This window comes from Diorhabda carinulata, chromosome 3, assembly GCF_026250575.1.
Source record: "Diorhabda carinulata isolate Delta chromosome 3, icDioCari1.1, whole genome shotgun sequence".
Taxonomy (NCBI): domain Eukaryota; kingdom Metazoa; phylum Arthropoda; class Insecta; order Coleoptera; family Chrysomelidae; genus Diorhabda; species Diorhabda carinulata.
In genome coordinates this window covers 19,034,870-19,062,266 of record NC_079462.1, presented here as the reverse complement: position 1 = coordinate 19,062,266, position 27,397 = coordinate 19,034,870, and the positions used below count along the sequence as shown (strand labels likewise).

General features: G+C 31.9%; 1 long non-coding RNA gene across 1 annotated transcript; it reads left to right on the top strand.

The window, feature by feature from the left end:
* The first annotated feature begins 1,814 nt into the window (after positions 1-1,814).
* Positions 1,815-27,397, top strand: LOC130891347 (uncharacterized). Its single transcript, XR_009058886.1, has 3 exons — positions 1,815-1,963; positions 14,950-15,126; positions 26,773-27,397. It is a non-coding gene; the product is annotated as an uncharacterized LOC130891347 (long non-coding RNA).

Genomic DNA, 27,397 nt, shown 5'->3' with positions numbered 1-27,397 from the left:
AAAAGACATAACCTGCTCTACACTTTTATTATAAATTGCCAGTTTGCATCTTCTTGGTTCTCCCGCTATTGTCAAGGATTGTGTCTTTTGTTTCGATATGATCATATTGAATTTTCCTGCAACTGTTTCAAATCTGTGTAACAGTTTTTGCAGATTATATTGTTAGTACTATTTAAAATTATACATTATGTTTTTTCATGAACAATATTCTAATCTATAGGATGAGTCTGAGCCTAAAGTATAATGATTTAGTGCCGAACAATGAAATATATCGATACTCTGAAATGCGGGTTGCTTAAGTCAAAATATAAAAATTGATTTTTCTTTTCCCTCCAAGACTATTTCTCTCCATATCCAATCATATGGATTTTCATTGAAATTTGTTGAAATATAGCATCTACCTCCTACCGAAGATGTACGAGAAAAGTGGAGGACTATTTCTTTTCTACATTCCACGGCACTCTAAAATGACATTTTCATAGAATTCATGGTGCATTTGTTTAAATCTAAAAGTATGATTCATTTAACATCATAACATTGTTTGATGTTAAATGTAGTTTTCTGTTGAGATTTAATATTACTAAACACACTTTAGAACATAAGAATTTTAACAATAAACTCCATACTTTATCAATGTACAACACAGCAAGTAGCTTTTGTTTGGAATAACCATTTGAAACTACAACAAATAGAGTGTATCCTGAGAAAAAAATACAATAAAAATAACTTCATAACTGTTTCATAAATGTTAAAAATGTCCTCCTTTCGACACGATCAGTTCTTTTATTGCTACTAAAATAATTATAACTATTAACTATTAAGCATAGAGGTTAGGAGCAGAACCATCCCAGTGTACTAAAAAAAGTCCGTCAAAAGGGAACAAATTAAGGTGACGCTTTCCAGTACGTGGAAAAATTTCAAAAACGGCGCCACAAATTATTAGATTGGGATAGTAAATTAAATTTGTATTCAAAAGTCATAACTATTCTGATAACAATACAAATACAAAAGGTGCTAACAAGAAAACAGAGCACTGCCATGATATGATCACGTTCAAAGCATACCAGAGCAAAGGTGACCAAAATGAATACTGGAATGGGGACCTCCAGAGAGAAGACATATAGGACGACCAACTATTTATGCGAAGTTGCTATTTAAAGCTTCAATCTGCATTAAACGATTCTGTACAGTATAGTTAGTAACAATATCGGCTCAATGATAGCAGCAGATGGAAAATAAGACAAGGGAAGAAAGGAAAGAATAACAAATGCAGGAAAGCGATAAAATCATATTTATTGAAACAATGGAAATAAGAAATGATGACACGTAAAAAGGATGAGTGAGAAAAGGTTTACTAGAAGAATATTATAAGCCAGAATAATATGAGCTAGAAATATAGGAAGACCTGGATAGAGGAAAACAACAATGCAACTAAGAAACGAGGGAAGAAACTACACTACCCCAAATGAAAGACCGACAGAAATAGAAAAGGAATTTTGAGAGAAAGAATCGATGAAAAGGTAGATAGGCACTAGTAAGTAAGTATATACTGTTAGTTGCAAATATAGTATTAGATTGAATGCATCATTCAAAATTAGAATCAGTTATTATATGATTGATGAAATATATACATTAATGAAAAATAAAAGCGTTTCATTAAAATTGAATAGATTCGAGAATGCATTATTTATCACAGTAGTGTATTGTACTCCATATTTCTATTTTTAATAACTGCTGGTTAACAATGTAATTTTATACGCCATTGTCTACTCGCTATTCGATATTATTTTATGTCCAAACTAAATAGTGCTTTATTGTGTAAACAATTACATGTTTTTACGAAGTAACGAATTTTAATTTTTGGCTATAAAAATATGGACCATTCGAAACGAAGGTCTAGCCAGTGATTTATATGAAGTTTTGTGTTGGAAAACTCAATTTTATTCAATTGAATACCTACCAGGTGAGAGATATATCGATATTTTTATTACTTGGTAAACTTAATTGTCGTTAATTTGTCGTAGATGGTAAATGAACAATACTAAATATTATTTAAATAATATAAATAGAACCATTATCATATTATCTTTTTACATTGAAACGATATATTGTATTAAGCACTCTACTCTTATTTGGAACATTAAAATAGCTATTTGTATAACAAGGGAGTAGAGTGCTGTGCTACTTTTCCTCCCGAGATGAAATAATCATTCAAGGGAAGTAAATGCACTTGAACGATTATTTCATTTCATTCAAGGGAAGTAAAGGCACTTTACTCCCATGTTATACATATGATTTTTCTGCCTTCCTCAAATAGTATATTATATTATAAGGATTAAAAGTGCATATTTTTTTACGACCAATATTTGCAGTTGCGAGGCGAAGCGCAGAGCAGCCGAGTGAATGCAAAATTGCGAGTAAAAATAGGCACTTTTAGTCCGTATGATATATACTATTTTTTCTCCAACCAAGTCAAAATTAAAATAACTTTAGTTTTATTCAAAAATCCTTAATAATTTGGTAATAAATTTGAACACCTATTAATTATAACAGCGATAGCAAGTCGGTAGTCAAGGATATCTGGTATTGTTGGTAAATATCGATTGTCAAGTAGACGTATATCTTGCATATCAGCGATTCATAGATTGGTGTAAAGAAAAAAATGTGCAAAACTATGCGGAGAGTGTTCTTATAGTGTATAGACCGTCAAGCCATCTACTCTTTGGTCACAGTATTCAATGTTGCGATCCACGCTGGATATCAAAAATGGTGTGGATATTAGTAAATATTCAAAATTACGAGCATTGTTAAAAAGACAAAGTGATGGATATATACCTAAAAAGTATAGGGTTTTTACAAAAGAGGAAGTGAATCAGTTCCTGGATATGGCACCTGATAATTTATATTTGATGATAAAGGTTATTATAGTATTAGGAATTGGAGGAGCTATACACCATATAATATAAAAAAATATGCACTTTTAATCCTTATAATATAATATACTATTATTGAAGAACTAAAACTAAGAAGTAGGTACAGTAACAATAACTTACAGGCACGTTATTTTCATTCTTTCATCCTACATTTTTTAATTTGTGGTAAATTAGTTATTTATACTAATGTTAAACATGAAATTTAGAGCATTGGTATTTGAATACCACTTAAAATGAGAGCTGGAGCCACATAGTATTCTTTGTTATCATTATACAGCTCATATCCCCCGAAAGTAATCCTACTTGGCTGATTACAATTAATTTCATCAACTTCAGTGACTTCCATAATTTGGACTTGCTTTGAAGCGAGAGAATTTGCTAGTAAGCTTGCCCAAATTCTTCTGGAACTATGCCCGGCTTAATTTATGGCACTAGGCTATTTAAAAATTCTTCAATTCTTCAATCCCTTTAAAAGTTACCAACACTCAAACGTACGAACATACTAATGAAGACGTATTTTAAATAAAAACTATTCAAAAAATAGCTGTGATTATTATATTTCACATGAGTATTATCAAAAAATCAATTATATTTTTTTCGAAAAATATCATATTTTAAGTGAATACAATTTCACCCCTTCATAATATACTTATCTCAGATACATTGTTCTTTCGCCATTGGGTTTAATAGGGGTGTATTTCTCACCCTTCACATCACATAGGTTATTACCATAGCACCACCCATCACTTTATTCAAACTATAAATTCGTTGTTAAATGATCTCGAACTGTAGTTATGCCTATTGTTTTCTCGAATTTAAATTGCCTTATAAATATGAGATTATCTTTCATATGATCGGTTTTATTACGCAAACGGGGTGCCGATATCTAGAATTTTAATATATGCAGCACATCTGGTACGTTTGAAGTAAACGATCCTGTAAACAGTTATTTGGATTGTGTGTTGCGGCTTTCAATAACAATATAATTTGAATTTATTTTATTGTAAACTACAGAACGCGGCTTATTTATGGAACAAATTAATTATCATGCAAATGATTTATTTTTTTTTTTTTAATTTTGAAATAGTTTATCAACCTCAATTTTTGTTTGAGGAGGAATCTAAGATATCGATATCTAGCATGATAAAACATATGTCACATGTTGGTGACATAATTCTTCATTTTTTTAGTACAAAATGTGTACCTGGGTAATTCTCTTGAAATCTTGAAACTCCTGTCCTAGCAGTTTTTAGAATAAACCTAACTGACTTAGTATGTTTTTTTTTTCGAAAGACTAAAAATGTTGGTAATAACTTTGGAATTGTACGGGCATTTGTTAGTAATAATAAATATATAGTACAAGGCATAAAATACTTATATCACGTTAATATTTGTCCCATAAAAAATAATCATTCGCTCACACTATTACTAACAGTCGATAAGTAGGAATATTTTTTAGGACTTTGGAAATACTCGCAGTAGTTTTTGACAGTTGGTAGTTAGGTCACTTGTTCGGAATAGCGAATTGACTTCAAGTTTGTTAGAGTGATTGTTAGAAGAAGATTTCATTGTAATGTTTTGAAGATTACATATTATTTAATAATTCCTCCAAAGTGATGAATAAACAACGTGATTATAATATTTCAATTTTGATTGCGTAGTTAAGTATGTTTTTAGAGGGTTATGTTGCAAGATTTTTTTAGGTTATGATTTGTTTCGTCACTCTCTCACCGTCATTTCCTCATTTTGGATAAAAGTGAAGTGATGATGATTTATGAGGTAATGACTTTCAGACTAGATCGACTCAGTATTCGTACATTTTTGCTTATTGAAGTTAATAACCATTTTGGTTTATATCATAATTTTTAAGTTAATATAACCTAGTCAAATTTTGAATCTATTTAAAATATAAATAATACGATTTCATAAAAAATAAATATGATCATCATTTCCTTACCGCGCTCATCAATCCCTAATATTTGAATCGTCAAAAAAAAATTCTAATTAATTGAAATAATTTCCATTGATTTATTGATAGGTAATTTTGAATTTCTTTCTTTGAAAAGAAGAAACCTTAAGAAATAAACAGAAATACAATAGCAATGAATCGTCCAAAATCAAGTTGCTGTAAATCGATGAAAATCAACTTACCTGCCTAATTTCAATTGAAATATAAATTAACATTTTTCAGATATAGCAAATTGAAAGTAAATAAGATATAAAACCAAATTATGTCTACTGAATTGAAAATTCAAACCTAAACGCATAAGACTCGTTGTGTCCTTAAAACATGGGCAATTGATTATGGATGTAAACGATCATTATTTCTTTATTCGTTCTTATCTCCAGACGCCTTCAGCAGATTGAATTCCTTTAAAAATGTTTTCACATATTTTTCTCTCCTCCAGTTTATTCACAGCCCCTTTCCATAATATAAACTTTATTTCCGTCGCTACGTGTCGGTTTGAGAGCAAAGTTCAGGTTTTAGACTCCCTCGATGTGATCCACTTGCTCCGAGCAGCGTCAGTGATTTTAATAATATTTTGAACATCAACGCTGATTTAATATCTACTGCTGCATTGCTGCCCTTTGCAATTCTTCGTCCACCTCTTGAATTTCTGTATTTTTGTATATAATTGGTATCCCCAGATATCCAAAGACATATTCAAAACAGTAATATTTTCCATTGTCCACTTTTACTGATAAGTGGCTTGTTTGGTTTTTGTGAATTCCATTTCATAACCATATAATCCACTTACTGCTCATTTAAAAAGTAGTCCATGTTCCTTACTTCTAACCTAGTTAGGATGTTGCGCCTTTCTATTTTTCTTCTAGTTCAAAGTACTACATCTATATATAATAACTGTAGTATTTATTTGCCTTTTCCATATAATGGCTATTATGGTAAACAACGAGAGTGGGCCACTTTGTCTCAATCCTCTATCCACATAAAAAGTTCTGACATTAAACCATCTACCGTTACCTCTTTTGTAGTTTTTCCAAAGTCAAACTTACTAACTTCATTATTTTTACTGGTAGTCCAAGGTATTTCATTGCTTCATCCAATTTAGATCTACCAACTGTATCGTACGCTTGCTTTAAATCAATGAAGAACATGTGCAATTAATTATAGGCTCTGCTCATAACTACCAGTGCCGTTTTTTTTCAACCTCTGATAGGCTATAAATAAAAGACAATTTTGTATAGAACACTTACACTTACGGTTAGTTTTAGATATATTCTCCGAAGAGATTGAGACATTTGTCATATTTGTGGACAAGCTTTTCAATATCCTCTTCAAGAAAAATTGCCACCAATGAATTCAATTAGTCCTTGACGTTGGTTTGAGGTCCTCATTGGTTTGAAAGCGCTTCCCATCAAACCACGTGCTCAGTTCAGGAAAAAGATGGAAGTAGTAATGGTGAATCTGCGATTTTCTTTAACCATTCTGTCAACTCGTTGAATCAAGTCATCTGAAACGACAGATTTACGTCCTTTGCCCCCTTCATCATGCACGACCATCCTTAAACTTTCGACACCATTCACACACAACACAAACACTCATGAAGTTTTCCCCATACACATGACTCATTCTCCGATAGATTTCTGCAGCACTATGACCTTCAGCCTGTAGAAAACGAATCACACTTCGCAATTCACACTTGGCGTGGAAGCATCAATAATGGCGGACATGTTACGTGGGCGTAGCACAACGCCGAATGACGCCTGAGTGTCAACAATGGCGAAGTGTGTAATGCGAGAGCTTCGCAGTCCCCTACAGCGCATGCCTGCTTTCTTCTTCCCGAGTAGCGTCTGCACGGAACAATCGAAGGTTAAAAAAAGCGGCACTTGTTACACTTTGTACTTTTTTAGGGTGAACACTTGGTCTATAGTAGCTCTACTTTGTCTGAACCCCACTTGAAACACTACAATCATATCCAAATCAAAATTTCAAAATTTCCCAATCTCTAAAATTATATGCAGATTGTTTGGTAACATTTTTTATGTATCGACAGGGAACTGCAATGTTACATTTATTTTGTAGTCTCTCTTATTTCCATATTCCTTTCCTCAATTGAGTCGAGTCGAGTTGAATCGACCGATGCGAAACAATTTTGTCAAAACCAAATTTCCATTAACGTTCAACTATACATCCTCATCATTAACAACACAAACTTCTTAGCATTTTCATGATTCTATAGTGGAAAAGATAATTTCGCTCATTTTGAAACGTTTTAACAGACAATGAATTACTCTCTTCAGAAAAATGTGCATTAACTACGCACTACCGATACAACGTTATAAATTTATTCATCTATAATCTATTATTTAAAAAAAATACTCAAAGTATTCATAACTTCCAAAATAAAATTATAGAACTTTCATTGGCCATATCAAATAAAATATTCTTGATAAGTTATCCGATAACCTGATAATGTTTTTTCTTCCATTAACCGATTTGTCTTACCATTAAAATTCTTGGATGCCGTATTAAAAGAGAGATGAAGGCCAATTAGAAGAAGAGCAAGATATTTGAGAGTAGCAACAGCGGTAGTTAGACGATGCATTCTCTGGCATGAGCGAGCGCCATCTATCTGAGTACAAACCGAAGCAAATATTTACACAACTCCGCTAACAAAATTAAGTGGAATTGAAATGGAGTCCAAAGGTAAACTGAGCCGGAAAAGCTGAATATATATTTGGGGGAGAGAAAATGGTTTGAAATAGGGAAGTTACGAGTAACTTTCACGGCAAGAATATCAAAATTAATGTGAGGTGGATTCTATAACTCTCAGATATTGAAATATACCAAGGACGATAAATGTATGCAATTCACTCAAACTTTCATATAACAGTAGTAGTATAATTAAATAGAAACAAATAAAAACATGATGAGACGGTAATATTAGAAAATGTAATGATAAATTTGATATATTAAGAAAAATTAGAATATCAGGTAGAAAATTATTTACTGTTGTTATATAGACTACAGAGAATATGCATTAGAGCCACAAGTACTAAGGTTGCATTTTATGTTTTTACAATGGAACAATAGGTGGCGGTAGGAAGCCAGTAGCAATTTAGAAGTTGTTGACAGTAAACGTTTAAAAGAAGTTTGTGCAAAAATGAGAATCACCATTGAAAGCTTACGCTGGATGCTTAAAAAAAGCCTCAACAACATTGCATAGAACAGTGATTCCCAAAATGGTCCAGATGTAAACCCAAGGGTTCAAGGTACAGGAGTGTACTAGAATTTTCACAGTTAGATCTGATTTTCTGACGAGTCGGTAATATGGTGTGACTGTATAAACTAAAACTAGTAATAAGTATTCTGAGAATGGTTTACGAGGAAAAAAAGTTTGGGAGCTTCTTGCATAGAATCACACTGGTAATAAAGCACGGATAACTGGTTTGTAGAATTTCGTCATGGTCGTGCTTCCGTTAGTGATGAATATCGAGAAAGTAGCCAAAATCGGTTGTCATTACGAGAAACATCGATGCTGGTGCAAAATGATTAAAGAAGATTAGCATTTGAGCTAGAGAAAGATAGAGGCGTTCTTAGGATATCGCCGTTTGCAATATATTTTGTATGAACTTTTAGGTGTGACAGCATGTCAATAATTATATCAGTTATAGAAAACAATTACTGATTTTCATGGGAATGTTTAGATAATTATTTATAATGTAACGCTCAATTTTTTCTTTTTCTTCGGTTATCAAAACCAGCACATCGTATCAGGTACTTGAATTTCACTGTAAGAACACCTGTTCCATACAACAAGCTTGCAGTACAATAGGATTTATAAGTACTATGACTTTTGTCAGGAAAATTTTCTCCCTATAAGTAAAAGTTTGTATATCTTACTAGTTTTAAAAAGATATCGTCAGTTTAAAATAGAAAAATTACAAATTATATATTTCAAAACCATTAAGCTCTGTTTTGCTCTTATTTCTCAACTCTTTTTACCATAATTCTCTATCCATTTCTGTCCTCTGTTCCTTCTCTGCACTCAGTCATTGATACACTTCTCAAGTCTGATAATGCTTGTCCTATTCATTTATTTTTCAACTCATATTTTCTTTTTCTAATTCCTTCTCCCTCCATTTGTGCACTCCTAGAAATTCCGTTTGCATACAATCTGTACAAATATCCCAACCACCTGACTCGTTATATATTTTTTCATTTCAGCATTTGTTCTTCTTCTCCATGATTTATTGTTCATATTCACACCACCCAATATGTTTTGGAGTAGTTTCCTCTCCTACATTTCTATTTGTTCAGCACTTTTCTGGGTTAGAGTCTAGGACTCACACACATACAGTACAGTCGGCCTAATTATTGTTTTGCCCAATCTCATCTTTATTACTTTTGAGATTGCTTTTGCTTTAAGAATATTATTCAAGGACCTCATTATTCTACTAACCTTTGCTATCTGATTTTCTAGCTCTTCTGTCTCATCATCTGTATTAGTAGTAATCACGCCTATATAGTCGAAGAATTTTTTAAAATGATATTCCTCGTTATCCGTCCTGAACGGTTTGCTTTCTTCTTGATTCTTACTTTACTGTTGCATTACCACGTAATCAGCCTTTTCGTCATTTACCCTGAGGCTAAATCTTTTCCAGTCTATTATAGACTTTTTCCAATTCCCCCCGAGATCTGGCTAGTCATACAATATCTATCGTCTGCATTTGATAAAATTTGTTGCTTCCAGTGATAGATCAAACCTCGTGTCTGTATTTACGCTTTCCTTACGATTGCCTCCAATGTAAGATTAAAAGGTAAATGCTTCAGCACTCTTTTTCCTTAAAAATTTTCTGATAGTCTTCTTTTAGATAATACTTTGATCTCAGTTCTACTCAAAATTCAGCTTCAATATTTTTATTAGTTTTCTGGTGACACTTAAAAACTCTTAAGCTTCATACCTCTTTGACTTGTATCCCAAGCTGGTTTATAATCTATGACAGTAGATGTAGTTCTAGATTTTCGTCTTGATTATTGCGCTTTGTCCCTCCCTAAAGCCTCCTTGATATTTAACGACTTTTTGATTATTAATTTGTTCCAGTTTGTTTCTTATTATTCTGGCCAAAACTTTGTAGATCAAATCCAGTAGTAAATAAATTATTCAACAATATGTTGCTTTGCTTTTGTTGGACTTTTATAGTTTTCTTCTTCGAATATACGTGTCCTTTTCAAAGATGTCATTCTGAAAGTAACTAAACTTTTCAGCTATTTTCTGTAGCAAAATACTTAGGAGTTAGGAGTGCAAAAACCTCAGTTTTCTTCGAAGTAATTACAAATATTTCATTAAAAAATATTGAGACAAGCCAAATAAATATACAAATGATACAAATGAAGATATCAGAAATGGTTACTAACCATAGTGAATAATCCCACATGTAATCATTGCATGTACTTAATTGGAAAATTTAGTATTGATATTTTGCTCAAACAAATGGGAGGATATTCCATTCACGGACATTTGGTTTGATAATAGTTGCACAGATTTTTCAAATGCGCAACTGAAAGAGGAGTTAAACACTATACGAAGACTCTGCACTATGATTTTCCTGTTCTTATTGACGCGGATTAAGCAAAATCAGTCTTTTTAATTAATTCATAACTGTAAATGAAGCTTGAATTTCTCACTACATTACTGAAATGAAAATAAGGCAAAAAAGTTAATTAGAAAGATTGAACTTGCTTCAAAAAAGGCAAATATGGTTATCGGTCGTAAAAATGATGAAGATCGTTTTTTGAGATAGTCTAGGGATTGTATTCATCTACTATCTTCAAAAATTTCTTTTAAGATAGAAAACAATTCCAACAACATTTGTAACAATAGCTTCAATAAAATTGTCATTATTAGACATATTGACGTTTAAGTGCCGTAACCTCTAATCATTATTGTCTATAATTATCTCTTATTCTTAATAGTCTGTTGATATTTTAGAACATAAAATAAAAACGTTTAACTTATGGATTCTTTTATGACATTACTCAGATTTAATAGATGAAATATAAACAAACGCTAATGTCGTTGTCGACCCCTGATATCAGCCTCAAACAGGCGAACACAGTTCTAAACAAAACACACATGCAAGAACGTATCCTTCTTTTGTCAACTGCGGCCTGCCTTGACGATGATAAATTGCCTTTCAATTGCTTCATTTTCTCCCCATTTTACGGTGATTGTTTCCTAAATCTCGCACGGACAGATAAAGAAGATACAATTTTTTTTAGAGACCGATACAGTATATTTTATTGAGGTTATTTTCTGAATATACGGGGTGATTCCAAATCCATACGACAACATTCAGAAAGTGGTTGTGCGTATGAAAATAAGATGGGTCTTTCCTATAACAAAACCCCTTTTCGAGATAACACCATTGAAAGATGGTGACTAAAATTTAATTTTCATTTTTTTTTCCTAAAATTTCAGTAATACTAGAAACTTGCAATTCTGTAACTTTTTTCGAGATGAAGTTTTATAGAATAAAAGTATTATTATTATTACTTAAAATCCTTGTTCTATTCAAAAATATGTTTTGTTTTGTTTTTTTTTCCAAAACCAATAGCAGCAGACAAGAATAACACTATAATTAATAATTTTTTCAATAAATTGAGTGGAAAACAGTAAAGATCTAGAACGTAATACGATTCATAATAACTTCTGAAAATGACCATCTCTAGCCAAAATACATGAATGCCTACGTGTCATAGATTGCCGTACACGTTTAGGAAAAATAATAATAATTCAACTTCAGTCACCACTATTTAAAGGTGATATCTATGAAAGGAGTGGGCTCAGAAAATTTTGCCTGAATTTTTTCGCATGAATTTAGAAACACCCTGTATGTTAATGTATTGTCAACAGTAGGAAATGGATATTTTCATTTATTTTTGTTTGGTTATGTGTAGAAATTTTTTCAACTTGAAGACATTTTTTGGAGAATTTATAAGGAAGGGGAAAAGACCAGGTATGAAAATTATGGAGGGACCGCTTTACTAAATACAGTCTATGAAAGAAGCGCCAAAGTAATACGAAAAACGTCGAGGAAGTATGAAGAGAAGTTAGTTGGGGAATACCAGGAGGTTTTAGAACAGGCGAACAACAATTGACACAAAACAGCAACTAGGAACAAAATATGGGGATACATATTCATTTCATTGATTTTAAACGATCTCACACAGACAAAAAGATGTATGAGCCAATTAAAAAAAAAAAGTAGAAATCCCGAAAAAATTGTAAAATCTCATAAAAATGAGTCAATACCAGCAATAGAATTTTTATGGGACAATTATCGTATGAATTTATGGTGAAAAAAGCATCGTTATGAATCTATGAATCTATCAATATTTAATATATCTCAACAAAACATTGCATATGCCGATAACATAGTGTTACTAACAAGGTCGAAAAGAGAAACGGAAAGGGGTATTAGTAAATTGTTAGATTTTTTTGACTTACAAATAAATGAAGATAAAACAAAATACATGGAGATGCGCTTTGAAGTCACAGATGAAAGCAAAAATACGAAATGGATAACAACTGGAAAAGAGAATAATTTTGAAAAAGTTAATCTACTCGGTTATCTAGGAGTAACCAGAATATCTACAAACCTAGAAGAAAATAAGAATACAAGAATTCCGAAACGTAACAGGATCGCTATCAAAAATACTGGGAGCAAAAAACTTTTCAAGAGTAGTAAAAATTAGAGCGAATGAAACAATTTTGAGACAGCTGGTTTTATATGCATCATAAACACGCAAGATGACGAAGATTAGAATAAACTGGAAATGTGGATAAGAAAAATATATGGTGGTGTCAAAATGACAGAGAAGACGTGAGAGAGCTCATGGTGATATACAAAAACCTTAAAATAAATGGTTAGGTCACATTGACAGATTACCACAGCAGAGAATTGTGAGAGTAGTGCTGAAGAAAAGAGGAGGAAGGAAAAGAAGAAGAGGGCCGTCAAATAGCAACAGGAAGTCAAGCGGGTCATAGATGAGGTGGTAATGATTGAATGGAGAAGTAGCAAAGGACCGAAGGAAGTAAAAGAGTTAAGAAGATTGAAGTCGAGGGTCTAGTTGGAAATTATATGGAGCTACAAGCATTTCTAAAACGTCCATCAACCAAAAAACTCAGACTACACTGGCGAAAATAAAAAATGGGAGTTCACCAGACATACAAGTTATATTCCATGAAAATTTGAGATATAATAGAAGATTACAACGGAAATTTCATAGTCTGTATCCCTGTCACGCAAACAAAGACACCTAGATTATTCATAAAATTTGTAGAAAATAACTTTCAGAGTGACCACCTCATACCACATCAAACTATCTATTTTGAAATTAGAAAATTGGTAATTTGACATCTGTCATTTGTATCACAGCTTGAAATCAACCGAATATGTCGAAAGTTACATCAACGGTAACAAGTCAAAACGAGGAAGCAAAATTGTGGAAGTGATTCACAGGAATAACTATGCTACACAAAATGGTAACATACTACTAGCTCAACTACCATAATAAGATGACGGGAAAGATAAATTCTCACTTTTAATAAATATAGTAACATTATTAATTATAGTTTAATAATGACAAAAATTAATAACATATTGGGTTCTTTCCCTGATATTTGTAGACTATGTATTGTATTCGATGAATGAATAATAGCTATAGTTTTGTTCGTGTACCAAATTCCGATTTATTTTAAGACCGATCGCGCATGCAATCGGCCCTAAACTGATTCCTAATTTGACCCACCAACAAAGCTTATAACTCAAGTTGATGTTTTTTGGAATATGTACAGTACAGTGTTTCGTACAATACCAGATTATAATGGATAAATACTGCACTCATACACATACTATATCAAATTTGCTATATATTTACAAGAAAAAATGCATAAAAGATTAACCAGCATTCTTTGATTTACTCTTGCATCTTCCAAGTTATAAGTTTTTGTTGCCACTCAATAAAATTTTTTTATTACCTGTTTTACTTTCAATTTTCTTCATTTCTTTCGCATATTATTAAATTATTTCAATACTTGCTACTATCCAATTCTTGTTATTACTGGTTAATCATTTCAGTTCTTTTCTATTTAAACAAAGAGTTCTTTGTATTCTTCTGATATTATAACAGAAACCAATTCTTTGTCGTCCAATAGGGACTCATCACTATTTTTCAACTTTAACAATTTTACTAACACCAAATGATAATGAAAAATTTGTGTAACAACGATGAAAAAAAATCTGATAAACTTGTTATATATAATCTGCTCATAATCAGATGTTACAAATGTTGAAGCATATACTGCAGATTCAAAATAGATACTACAAGGAGTCCAGTACATAACTCGACATTTAGCGAATGTTATCGTAACTGACCAAATATATGAAGTAGCAGATAAAAATTAAAGAGTAGATTTTCTATAATACAAAATACAATTACTAACACTTGCCATCCTTCAAAGGCCTCGTCAAACCCTTCATTCACGTAATACGTTATAATTATGAACAAAAGAGATAGATTGAGGCAGAAAAACGTTTACATAATAATATACCATCTCAAAAAACTTCCCCTCAATATAATATTTGTTCAATAATAGTTTCTGGCTTCAACGTCATCATTAATTCACGATTACATCGATTAGTTACGTTTTTATCAAACTTTTTGCAGTGTAGTTTCGTTTGATTTAAATTTAAAATGACTGACTGACTGTTGTTGGCCAACCGCAGTAGATGATTGATCACATAATTGTTTTTTTATCGTCAAAATTGGGTTTTATTTTTCTCACGATTATAATAAACTGTGAGAATTATGAAAGTTTGAGAGCTCGAAGGTGGGGCTGAGCTTTTTGCTAGTTTGTTAAGTTTTCTCCTTTTTTTTTTGTAGCGGATTCTCCTGAAATGTTTTATCCGTAGAAATTAGTTGTTTTACACTGATTTAATTCATGACTTCTGATTGCTCGAAAAACGGATGACGTATTTTTTTTTTCAGTGAAGCGACTTACGACAATTTCCTGGATTTGTCTCAAGATCACTCGAAAAGAGTTGAGAATCTTCAGAAGTTGATTGAGGCCCAATTTTACAAATGAAGTTTGAACCTAAAACGATTTTCTCAAGTTTTATGGATGGCGTTTACTAAGAAACTTTAAACGTCACCAGCGCTCTAAGGGTAGGTTGTACATCAATTTAACATGAAACCGAGAATCGGAATGTAACTTTTTCAGATGGTTTACATGTTTACAATATAAAGGTTCTGATATAATGATTAAAGATTAGCACTTTAAATATGATGAACGCGACGATGACGATGAAGAAATTATCAACATTGTCGATGCGCTGATATATCAAAAAGTTATTCATTATAGAGCAAATCTTCAAATTGCCTCACTTATTTCTCAAATTAGTTGTGGTTCTTTCGAAAGTATGACCGTTTTAATTATTTTCATAATTAAATTTCCTTGCCAACTCATCCTATTTTTTTCCTTTTCCCTACAAGTTATCGTATCACTTTTTTTAAAATTCTACTTTGTATTTCTTTACAAGATTAACCAAAAGCACTACTATGAAGAAAGTGCACCATTTTGTTGTTCATTGTCCATTCTTATTTATACAATTCAACTTTAGAACTAGTATCTAAAAATTTTTGGTTTTTTTTCGTGCGAGTGCAAGGTCGTTAAATTTATTACTAAGGCAGTACATTAACTAACGCAAACCATACTGCATTAAAAGCTGCGTGAGCATAAAATTTATGCTCATATATTTCATTGTATACTTGCATTTTTGTCCTTCATTTACTAAACATTAAAAAGTTCGTTGCTCCTTTCCATTCGGTACTTTTAAACCCCTTATACTTTTGAAAAAGGTACTGAAAAGAAGACGTCAAACATTCCATATCAATTCTATTTTACAAGTCTTAAGCCGGGTTATCAATATTCAAAGGAGACTGACTTTTTTATAAAGAAATTGGTTGTTTTCGTAATCGCTTTCGACAATTTATCTAGAAGAAATAGTTTGGTTTGCTTCGAGTAAAAGAAATATCTGGTAATTCTCAACACATATATCTTCATCTTTTATAATAATATTCACTTCCGTATTCATTAACATACGAGAAAGAAACATTTATAAATATAAAGTTTAATACTTACCGGGTTTATATCATAGAATAATGAATGATCACCGTATGCATATATCGTATTTGGATGTAATTTCATTTGAATCTCACTGTATAGACTGATATTTAGGATTTATTCAAAGGTAATTTTCAAAAATGGAACATTGATGAACACTTGGGAATCATATTCTAATTTATTAGATATGGTTTTTAGTTTATACAAGACATTGTGAGATGGGTAAGACTACGTAAGAGGCAGTAGTACAACCATGTAAGACGGATGGACGAGAACAGACTTCCGAGAATAGTCCTAGAAAACAGCCCGCCCGGCTCAAGGCCTCCCGGGAGACCACCTAAAAGATGGAAAGATAGTTGGCAATCCACCTCTCAGGAAAAGATGCAGAGGCAGCTTCAGAATTAACAGATCGACAGATCTCCAAGAAGTAGAAGAAGAAGAAGGTTTTTAGTTTCTACATATATCACTGTATAAGTTATTTCTGTTTGTAAACAAATGTTGACTTCAATTTTTGGTCTGTATATGTTGAGTACAAAATGCATTACTAGAAACATTTCTGGTAAGCTTTTTTCAATTTAATAATCTGCTCTGTTATAGCCTACAAGAAGTATGGTCTCAAAACGCTTCCCTTTTAACAGATCTTTTATATTCATCAAGAACCAGATGTTGTACGTGTTGAATCCAGTGAGTAGGACGTATGTGAACACATAAGAAGATTTAAGCATCCTAAATCTAGTGAATCTGAAATAACTTCTGCCTGTGTATCTGTTATGATGAAGAAAAAGCGTCTCACTCATTTTCAGATCTGTTTCTTAGCATCTGTTTCAGTATCTTTTTGTAAAATTGAAAATTCATTTTCAATTGCTCCTCATGGAATGAATTCTGATTGCACAATGTCCCACAATAAAAAAAATATGTACTTGACGTTCAACTTCACTTGACTCGCCTATTTATGTCAAGGTGAACTATTCATGAAAAGTCTTTTCATCTTAGAACCATAATTATAGAGAGATTTCAATATTTAGTGAACATGTTTTCTGACCTTGTTTTCAAAATAATGAGTTCAAATTTGTCACTTTCTATTTTAAAACATGAGAGTATAAGACATATTAGTTGAAATAAATGTAGTGTAAGTGATTGCTGCTATAAAAATCAATCGCTGTATTTTTCGGTCACACCTCTTCTTATATACAATACATTTGTTTGGATCTTTTTTAAATGTAAATCAAAGCCATGTATATATGTAAAATTCAACGGACACTGCCACCCAAAGGATCTATTGGATCCCATAACTATGGAATCCACTTTTTCCAGTTAGCTCCAGTTGCCAATACATTAATACTAACGGGTTCAATCCATCCTATGTTAAAATCTGCGTGAGCATAAACCCGACACTTCTCACATATTATACATCTGCAATTTTTCCTTCATTAACTAAACATTAAAAAGTTCGTTGCTTCTTTCCATTAGGTACTTTTAAACCCATGTAATTCACAAATTTAAAAAATGTACTAAAAACACGTCTTTGCTTGTCTATACCCATTTAGATTATTCTAATCAAAACTATATTTTTTCGTTTTCGTTTTAAATCGCTGCTAATAATAATATGGACAGATATTCAATTTTTGTAGTTGCATTAAATCAAATTTATTTTCACATTCAATATTTTCAATTAAACCAATTACAGGTTTCAAGCTAATTCATTAAAATTCAAACACCTAAACAAACTTTCTCAAACTAAAAAATTACTTGTTAAAATTTTATTCTGGTCGAGAAAATAAGCAAAGTTTATACGAGGGAATACGGACACTTCATTATTTCTTTATTTTCTCTAATACCTGACGAAATTTGGTGTGGAACAAATTTTATTGTTTGAGTTGGAAAACTGCTTTAAATTGGATGGAGGAGAGAATCTTCACCTCCTTCAAGGAAGTAGTTTCCAGGGGAATCTAGAAATTTCTACTATTAATTCTGTTCTTGGTTATAATATGGTTTAAGAAAATCTGAATAAGAATTATTAATTCCAACTGAATATTCCAAATATTTTACCAAAAAATTCTTCTGCTATATGATCTTGTTTATATTATAGTAACGCAAATTGTGATGAAATTAGAATTATGGAATATCCGTTGGCAAAGCACCAAAGACATATTGGTAATTTAGAATGTACTATACACTGTAAACTACCAAATACTTCAAACCATGTCTTCAATTAATAAGCATCACTACAAATATACAATATGATATATAAATAGGAACCAAAATTATTTTTACCCAAATCAATATATGGAGCCAAAACGTTATGCAGAGAGGTCCATACTCAACACAGCAGAAAATGATAGGGCGATGTGGCATTCAAGATGATCATAACATAGTTCAACCATCTTTTTTTTAAAAGAAATTCAAATAATGAGACAAATTATTCAAAGATACCATAATATGACAAAATTTATAAAATGCTGACATAACAGCTTCGCATTAGGAGAGGGATGTTATATGGAGCTCTTATATTTTTTTCTTGATGTGAGACAATGAACACGGCTTTCTTCCATTATCACTTTCAGTTGGTTACTCACATTCTCATCTTACGCTTTGGTCCTAGTATTCAAGCTTTTATACTATTCTTTATCTATTCCTATCTTTCATTTCCTTTATTTACTATGGCGCCTCCACTCTTCAGTCTTTCAAATCTATACTGACTTATTTCTATGTTATTTTTTTCCTTGTGCTTATTATGTACTTGGTCTTAATTTCATTTATTTCCAGTCCTCATGTCTAGTTTTCCTTTTTTTATTTCCTGTCAGTGTTTAAGGTAACAGAATGAATTATTTATAGAAAAAATTATGAAATAACATATTCTAACAAGTAGAATTTATATTCTATTTATCCATTTTGTGGATCCCTTTTTATAAAAAGAAATTTATAAAAGTTACGTCTTTGTATGTTTAAATATCGGTTTGCTCAGCTTGAAGAAGTTTTTAACTTATTTTTGTGGATAAAGAGGATGGCTTTTTCGCTTGATTTGCTCTTATTATCGCCGAGGAAAATTCTGCGTGTACGTGTGTTTGCGGTTGAAATCAAATCGAGGGAAATTTTTTTGCTAAATTGAGCGATTTTTGTGAGTTCCTGATCTTGGTTTATTATCTTTCTGGTTTGAACAGACAGAGAAAATTAACTTGCTGTACTGTAAGCAATATTGACGATTATTTTTTATTATGGTGTTAATAAATGTTCGTAAATAACGAAGTGTATTAAAAAAATGCAGTGAATTATTTTATTGGAAATAAATATGAAATAAACTTTTATACAATGTTTATTTTCGGGAAGATCCTAAAGTCGCATTGTACTAAAATCGGTGATATATCGGAAAGATAAAAAGACTTTAGCGGCAAAAAACCGATTTTAGGTACGACATGTATTGAACCTGAAGACAATATGGTGGCATATTTGTTACAAACGCTCTACAAATAATTTTTGTTAGCCTTTTTTACTCTAACTGACACCGATAGATTTCTCTATTATTTACTTCACTCGAAAGTAGTACTAGCAATAAACGTAAGCAAATTGACAGGGAATTGTTTATTTCAAATTTGAGGTATACGTGCCAAGAAACCAATAACATATTGTTCCATAGCTACAGATACAGATACGTAGGCGAGGGATTACCTTGACAATCAATTTACATCTGTCCTATAGTTTTATTCATGGTTTAATTTGTGACCCACTTTTCTATTATAACCTGTAAGATAGAGCTTGAAGAAACGATAGAATATAATGTCAACATTTGTCACGAGTGTGACACGATTCAAAAAAACAAGAATTTCAATTATAGGAGTTGAGGATTGCTGATGCATATAATTTTCTCTCTGCATTCCAGAATAAAATCAAGATTTTTTTTAATAGCGTTGACGATTGTGAATCATTTTCATTTCTCCTTCGTTTTACCCCAGCTGCAATTCCGAAAATAATACTCAGAAGACAAGAAGACGGAATCGACACGAAATACGAAGAAAATCTTGAAAAGTTCCGGGTTGGTTCAATAATTGCACTCGGTACCAGAGACGCTATCTTTGCATCAAATTTTTTGTTACAAAGACGTTGTGATTTAGCGCAAGATGTCTTAATATTAATATTATTTTTTTTTAATAGTGTTGACGATTGTGTTAAGAACATCAATTTCATTTCTCTTTCATTCTACCCCAACAGCAATTCCAAAAATAATACTCAGAAGACAAGAGAACAGAATCGACATGAAATACGAAGAAAATCTTGAAAAGTTCCGGTTTGGTTTCATAATTGCACTCGGTACTAGAGACGCTATCTTTGCATTAAATTTTTTGTTACAAAGGCGTTATGATTAAGCGAAAGATGTCTTAATATTAATATTATTTTTTTTTTAATAGTGTTGACGATTGTGTTAAGAACATCAATTTCATTTCTCCTTCGTTCTGCCTCAGCGGCAATTACGAAAAAATACCCACAATACTACCGACTGGAATTGCGATCAAATGCGAAAAAAATCTTAAAGAGTTCTAGTTTGGTTTCATAAATGCGCTACGCTATCTTTCCTTTGAATTTTTTGCTACCAAGGCGTTGTGATTTAGCGAAATATGTCTTGCGGATTGTCGCTCAATCTCTATCTCAATTGTTCGGCATTCAGCCAAAGATGCGTCTAAGACTCATAATTTCTGTATGGTACATTCGTTGCCTGTTTAATTTATTTTTCTATTCAGAATCCTTATCATTCACCTTAATGTTTCTCGAACCGTCTTGCTTCGCTCCCTCTCCACCAATGGCTTCTTAGAGTTTCTCCCTACCATGCCCATCTCATGCCCATGTAATCATTATTCATCTATTTCTGATCCCTCAAATTCTATTAGCTTTATTTATCTGTTTCTCCCATTTTATCCAAATCTATCACTTCCACTTGACTTCGACTGATTTAACATACAGCTTGCAGCATATCGGTTCTATTTTATTTCTGTATTTCTTTTCCATTCCATAAATTTTCAGTTTGCTAATTATATTTAAATATTTATGTATATACAGTGGGCAATGTATAGTGCGAAAAAATGTTTCTATCCATAACAAATACGTTAATTTTATAACAATTTTTCCAGCTCAATTAAGTTCCATGTAATTCGAGCCAACAATTATGTTAAGCCCTTCAATTTAATAGAAGTACACCATACCTTACTTCCTCGATAAATCATAATCTCCCAATTATTAAATCAAAGCTTTCACGTCTATTAAACGAATGCCCCCTTTTGGAAACGCTTCTGAGCTACACCGATATAATTATCAGGACACAAAAAATACCCTGATGATGATCCAAAAAGCCGACGGTCGAAAATCCATAAAACATCTAGTTAGCGAATGCGATGCTCACGTTGTCGTTGCTAGGATACTAGTAGGCGTTGGTAGCAGAAACAAAACAACATCGCTGCGCTGCGGCGCACCCGAGACGCCGGTAGAAAAGCGTCGCGACGCTAATTATCGGACGTAATTAGGATAAACTCGGTATGGTTAGTTAGCTGCAATAAGTGGCGTAGATAGGCAATTTTTTTGTTATATTAAAAATTTGAAAAAAAAGAAATACCTTGCATTATTCATTAAACTCATATATTTCAAAAAACAATTTTCAAAATATTTATATATATATATATATATATATATATATATATATATTGTTTCTTTTTTGATATATATTTTCTGTGGGAATTACACTGGCAAATGATACTCCATAGAATGGCTTTGATACATGTTCAGCAAGTGAACATCTATTAGGGTATAAAAATAAATTTAATGAAGTAGGTTTGTTAAATCTTTGATTTAACGGAATTGACCGTGAGATTTTTTACATTGCAAATGCTGAGAAAGACTGGCCTTGGTCTTGCGGTCTTGATCTTGGTCTTGTAGAAAAAGCAAAAAACATGAAAAAGATCAGTTTTAGGTCTGCGAGACCAAGACTAACCATACAATACTTTCCTTCAAAGATTTGTCAAAATATGATTAATGAAAACATCATCATGGCTTATTCGCACAAAAAATAAGAATATAGGTAACTGGAATCTTTGAAACTATAAGAAACAAATGGTTAAATTGTTGAAAGTAAAAAACATTTGCTGGTTAAATTTTATTTTAATAATATATCAATAATTCTATTCGGCAATGATGAAACCAAAAAAATATTTGTGAAAACTGTTAGTTTCATATAAACGTTCAACAAAAACTGAATATCTACAGTTCTATGTATTTGGAAAAGGATTCACTGTCTTTCGCTAGATTCTGCATTCCTTATGATGTTGCACGGCCTTAAAGCTCATTCAGTTCAGTGTGTCTAATTGAATTTTTTATTGACCACTAACGCAGAACTTTCCAACTATTTACTACTTCAAAAATCTAGTTTACTTCAATATTTCCAAGCTGTCAAAAAAATGAATTGGCTTTGTAATTATCCCGCTTATACCCCTCTTTGAAGGAGTATATTTATCAGTGGATATGTTATCTTAAGATTATGTTTCCGTGTAAATTGGTAAATGATGAGGATTTCTTGAAACAGTATAAGATTTTAATATTAACTTCATATCTAAGGAATCTTGCTCTTTTATGCAAAAGGTAGTCAAATATCTGTAAAGATTTTTAGGCATTTTAAAAAATGATTGTACTAACAATGTAAATACAACAATGTTCATTATTTATCAAAAATCAACGAAGTTGTAACAAAACTATAGAAAAACGATTGGTTCAAATCAATATTTCATCAAAACATACTGTCGCGAACTTGTCTACGACATGGACGGTGAAGCCGGTCCAGTTCGATAAGTTGATAGAATCAAAAATTTTATGAGCGCGCCTCAAATATTTGAATTTTGTTATAACTTATTTATAGTATGTTATGACCGTTTTTATAGAATCAGTTTCTAGAAAACCCTGTACGTTTGCTTACATTTTAGAACCCAACTGTCGAGAAATTGGTTTGGTATAAATAGGCAATTGTTTATCAGCAAGTCAGTCAGTAAATAAATGAATGTCTTAGTGATCAAAATAAGAAACTCCCCATCGTTAAAAACAGTTTAAATGTATAACAAAAACATTACAATACAAATAAATATGCAATTGTGCGGACATTGCACATTACAGCTTTCACACATAATCGGTTGCTGACATCAGCAATCCGCCAATCTCACGTCCCTCTCCGACTTTCCTATAGAAGCGGGAACTCGACTTTAAGTTGGATACTTTGTATCGTTGGACGTTAAAATGTAGTTGGGAGATGTAAAATTGCCATTTGTAAAATGCTGATAAATACATTCAAAAATGAATATATTAAATCAAAATAATACTTCATAAAATGCCATAAACTGTATTTTTAAATATAATATATCTCTTTATTGCCGATGTTATGATTACATTCTTTTTCAAAAAAATTATGTCACGATTTTCTTTCCTCTGAAAATCGCCTGCTTTGAAATGAGAGCAACAAATAATTCGGTAAATATTTTTCCTGTACTTTCAATACATCTAGCCACTTTTGTCTTTGCTCTACCTTCGTACGAAATCTACAATTTTATATTGTAAGAAGTTAATCGATTTATCAACAAATAAGGTCGAGTTACGCCACTGATATTCACCAATGGAATGAAAGGTTAGGATTCAAATAATCCACTTTTTTATAAAAATAACGTCTTACCCATTGTCTTAGCACTAATATGTCAATTAAACAATATCTGGATATTCAAAAATATTTCATTTCAACAAATCTATTCAAAATGCCTTCTCAATATTTAGTAAACAAAAGCAGTCATTTCACCCCAAACGAATACAGATACATAGAGATGTTGCCTAGCTTATATATTTTCATAAACATTTGACCAAAATTACTTTCTTGGTTAAGCAAATAATTTTGTTTTTATCAATAGTGAAAAATATTGCTCATTCACCAAATTTAATGAGGACTAGAGCCAGATTCTTATTGATTTATTCATCCAAGGTTGTTGTTGTTTACTTTCGAACAACTATTCCTACTTCCAGGTCAAACAATACTTGTACTTTTTATTTGTAAAATCTTTGTTGTTTTCTAATGGTTTAGATATATAGATAGTATACTGATACACCAACACTGTTACACTGTCTGACTCGCGTTTCGATAACCATGTTACCGTCTTCAGAGACTGAAGGTATAACATCGTAACCAACCCTCCATATTCTTTTCTCTACATGCAAAATATTTTCTTTCAATGTTTAATCACATTTATTTTAAATGAACACAAATGCTCCAATTACTTAAAGAACGAAATGGCACATTCTTTAAACATTAAGTTCTCTAACCTAAGGCCGTTCTGACTAACAAGTAATAATGCTGGTCATAAGTAATTCAATAGTTAATTTGCCAGTGCCGCGTCGGTAATGCAGACTAATATTTAACTAATTGCTTCAACCATTATTTATACAGTGCGCCTGGTTTTACCAAAGTAAATAGAATGCGGTTAGTTACGTCCTGGAAATTAGATTGAGAAAAGTTGATGTTAAATTTTGAGCGTTGAAGTGTTTGTTTGGAATTTCTGCTTTCGTGGTTTGTCCAAATCCTCGATAAACAATATGAATAGTGAAACCTTCGATAAAATAACATAAGAATAGTCTGATTATTTGAATCGATTATCAAAAAAATCTTGAATTTTAAGGTATAATATTTGACACTAGATTTGAGTAGAGAAACTATAGTGCAAAATATCCACGAATAATTACTCCAAAAGAAATTTCTAAAATTTCTTGTATAACAGTAACTCTATGTTCATTACAAATCCCTCTGACTCTTGTCCTTCAATCCATTATTATTATAATAAATATGAAGCACAAAAAATAATAATATAACACAGAAAAGATATGCTTGAATATGAGTGCTCTTTTCATACGACAATTAAACAGTTATCAACCGAAGAAAACCAGAACATTTATTACACGTGAAAATTATAGAATTTTACGCTACATTAAAAAATTTTTCAAGGTTGCATTGATCATAGGCATAAAGGGTACTAGTCGTAGTAACAAAATGCAATACATGAAATGGAAAAATGTATTTTGTTATTTTTAAAAAGTATGCTGACCTTTGTCCACCTAAAGTGACCAGACCTCCGTTGTTCTTAAATGATCTACACGGTACAATACAGAAAATTGGTAAAAATATATTTGGATATACTTAAAGTTACCAAATGCATATCTGTATAGGGGTCAAAGCTTCGGTAGGTCTTCTGCCACATCAGTAGTTGATGCAGGTGGAGATGTTAAGCTGGAAGAGCATGTCCACATTTTATAATCAGGATTCGTCTTAACATAGAGACACTAAATTTCATACACCAGAGTAATAATTAATTTACTTATATCCATATTTGGGAAGCATTCGTTTCGGAAACATTAGAAAATAGCCTCAAATTGCTTGACGCTAGGATTCTTACACAAATTTATCAGACTGACGCCCAAATTACACGACATTATTCATTTTATAGTAAAATATAGACAAAAGACAAAATTATGTGTTTTCGTTCATATAAACGTAGTAGATTAAATTTGGAAAAAAATTGTGAGCATAAAATGAGAAATGGCATATTAACTGGACTAAAATCAAGAAACATGGCGAATACAATTCCACTGGAAGGTCTTATGCACAATTTTGTCAAGGGAAGAGAAAGGCTGGAGAACCAAAAAGCAGACAAGCAGCTTAGATTTAATTATTTATGAAGTTGCAGCATATGAAATGCAACTGTACACAAGATTTTCAAAAATATAGAAATTGAGAAAATGTTCATATACTTTTTTCACGAAGAAACCTACAGGATATCCTCTCTTGCCAATTGTCATAATCATTTCATAAGTGATTAAGAAATAATGTTTAATTTGCTAGGTATTTGTCATAATGCTACATATTTGATTTTTTCTGAGAATCAATGACGGATATAAGCTTTCGACAAAAATTAAGATCAAGAAAATTACAAATGAAAAGATCCCTAGCTTTTATAAGCAATACTTTATCATAATCAAGATTAACTTCTGCTATGATCCCCAACTAATAGATGTTAATTTTATATTTCAAGATTTTTTATTTTTTAGAAATTTGGAATTTGCACGATCGTGGTTATACAAAATTCAAAATATATATAAAAATAAAGAAGTATCATAAGAAAATGAACATAAAATTTATTTCCAAGTGTCACTCTCAAACAACCTCTGTTATAAAAAGCACTACATTCTACTCTACACTCGAAAGAAAGGCACATATAAAAATACTCCACTAACTGAGTTAAGAAAAATTATTAATAAACATCCAATAACACAGAAAAAATACCTAGCAGTAAAATGCTATACTCAATTTTCGTAAAATATGACCATTGATCTTGGCAATATCACCAAGATGGAAGCTTTCATAAGGTGGCTACACACTTGCTGTAATTTGGGATGTTGCAAAAGTAGATTGTTAGGGGTTAATTAAAGTGGACTGTCCTATTATTTGTAGAAATAAGCGTATTTTTAACCGGACTATTCTTAGGTACAAGGGGACTTAAGTTTTGAGATAGGGCAATACTGATGTGAATATGTCAAATCTGACATGCATGAGGATTGACATTTTCAAAGGTGAACGTACTCAGAACGTGATGTCATACTGGTGCCAATCAAGTCTTTTTTATTTTTAGTGCTGAAATACCATCTCGAGCAGCCGTGCTTCGCTAATTTTCCGAATCATTGTCCCAATCATTGTCGCTCTTCGCTACAGGATAAATTTCGTGAAGGTTGTCCAAAATCGGCTGTTGTTCCAGAAAAAATCGACGAAGTGCTATAACTGATACTCCACTCGCATACGTTCAATATTGCAAGATGAGCCAAATCCAACAAAAGTTGTTCGCTCACGAAGCACTGGACATGTCGCTACTGTTCCATTAGGTCAACGTAGAAAGATCAATTCTAAATGATACACCAGCATTTGATTGTCAGAAGTCATCAAAAAAATCAAGGAAACCAATCGCACGAGACGAATGATTCTCCGCCATGAAAATGCAAGCTCTCACACATTAGTTCAAAAAAAAACGTTTTTGAACAGTCAAAACATTGAATTGATGGGTGATCCGCTGTTTGGCATCCAATGATTTCTTCTTATTCCGGTAGATCAAAAATAGAATATTCCTGAAGAAGTGGTTGATGCGTTCAAGTCACATATTTTGGAGGTACCTCAATAGGAATGGAAAAAAATGCTTCGACAATTGATTCCAATGCATGCGAAACTGTATTGATCTCAGAAGAGAATATTTTTAAAAACAATAA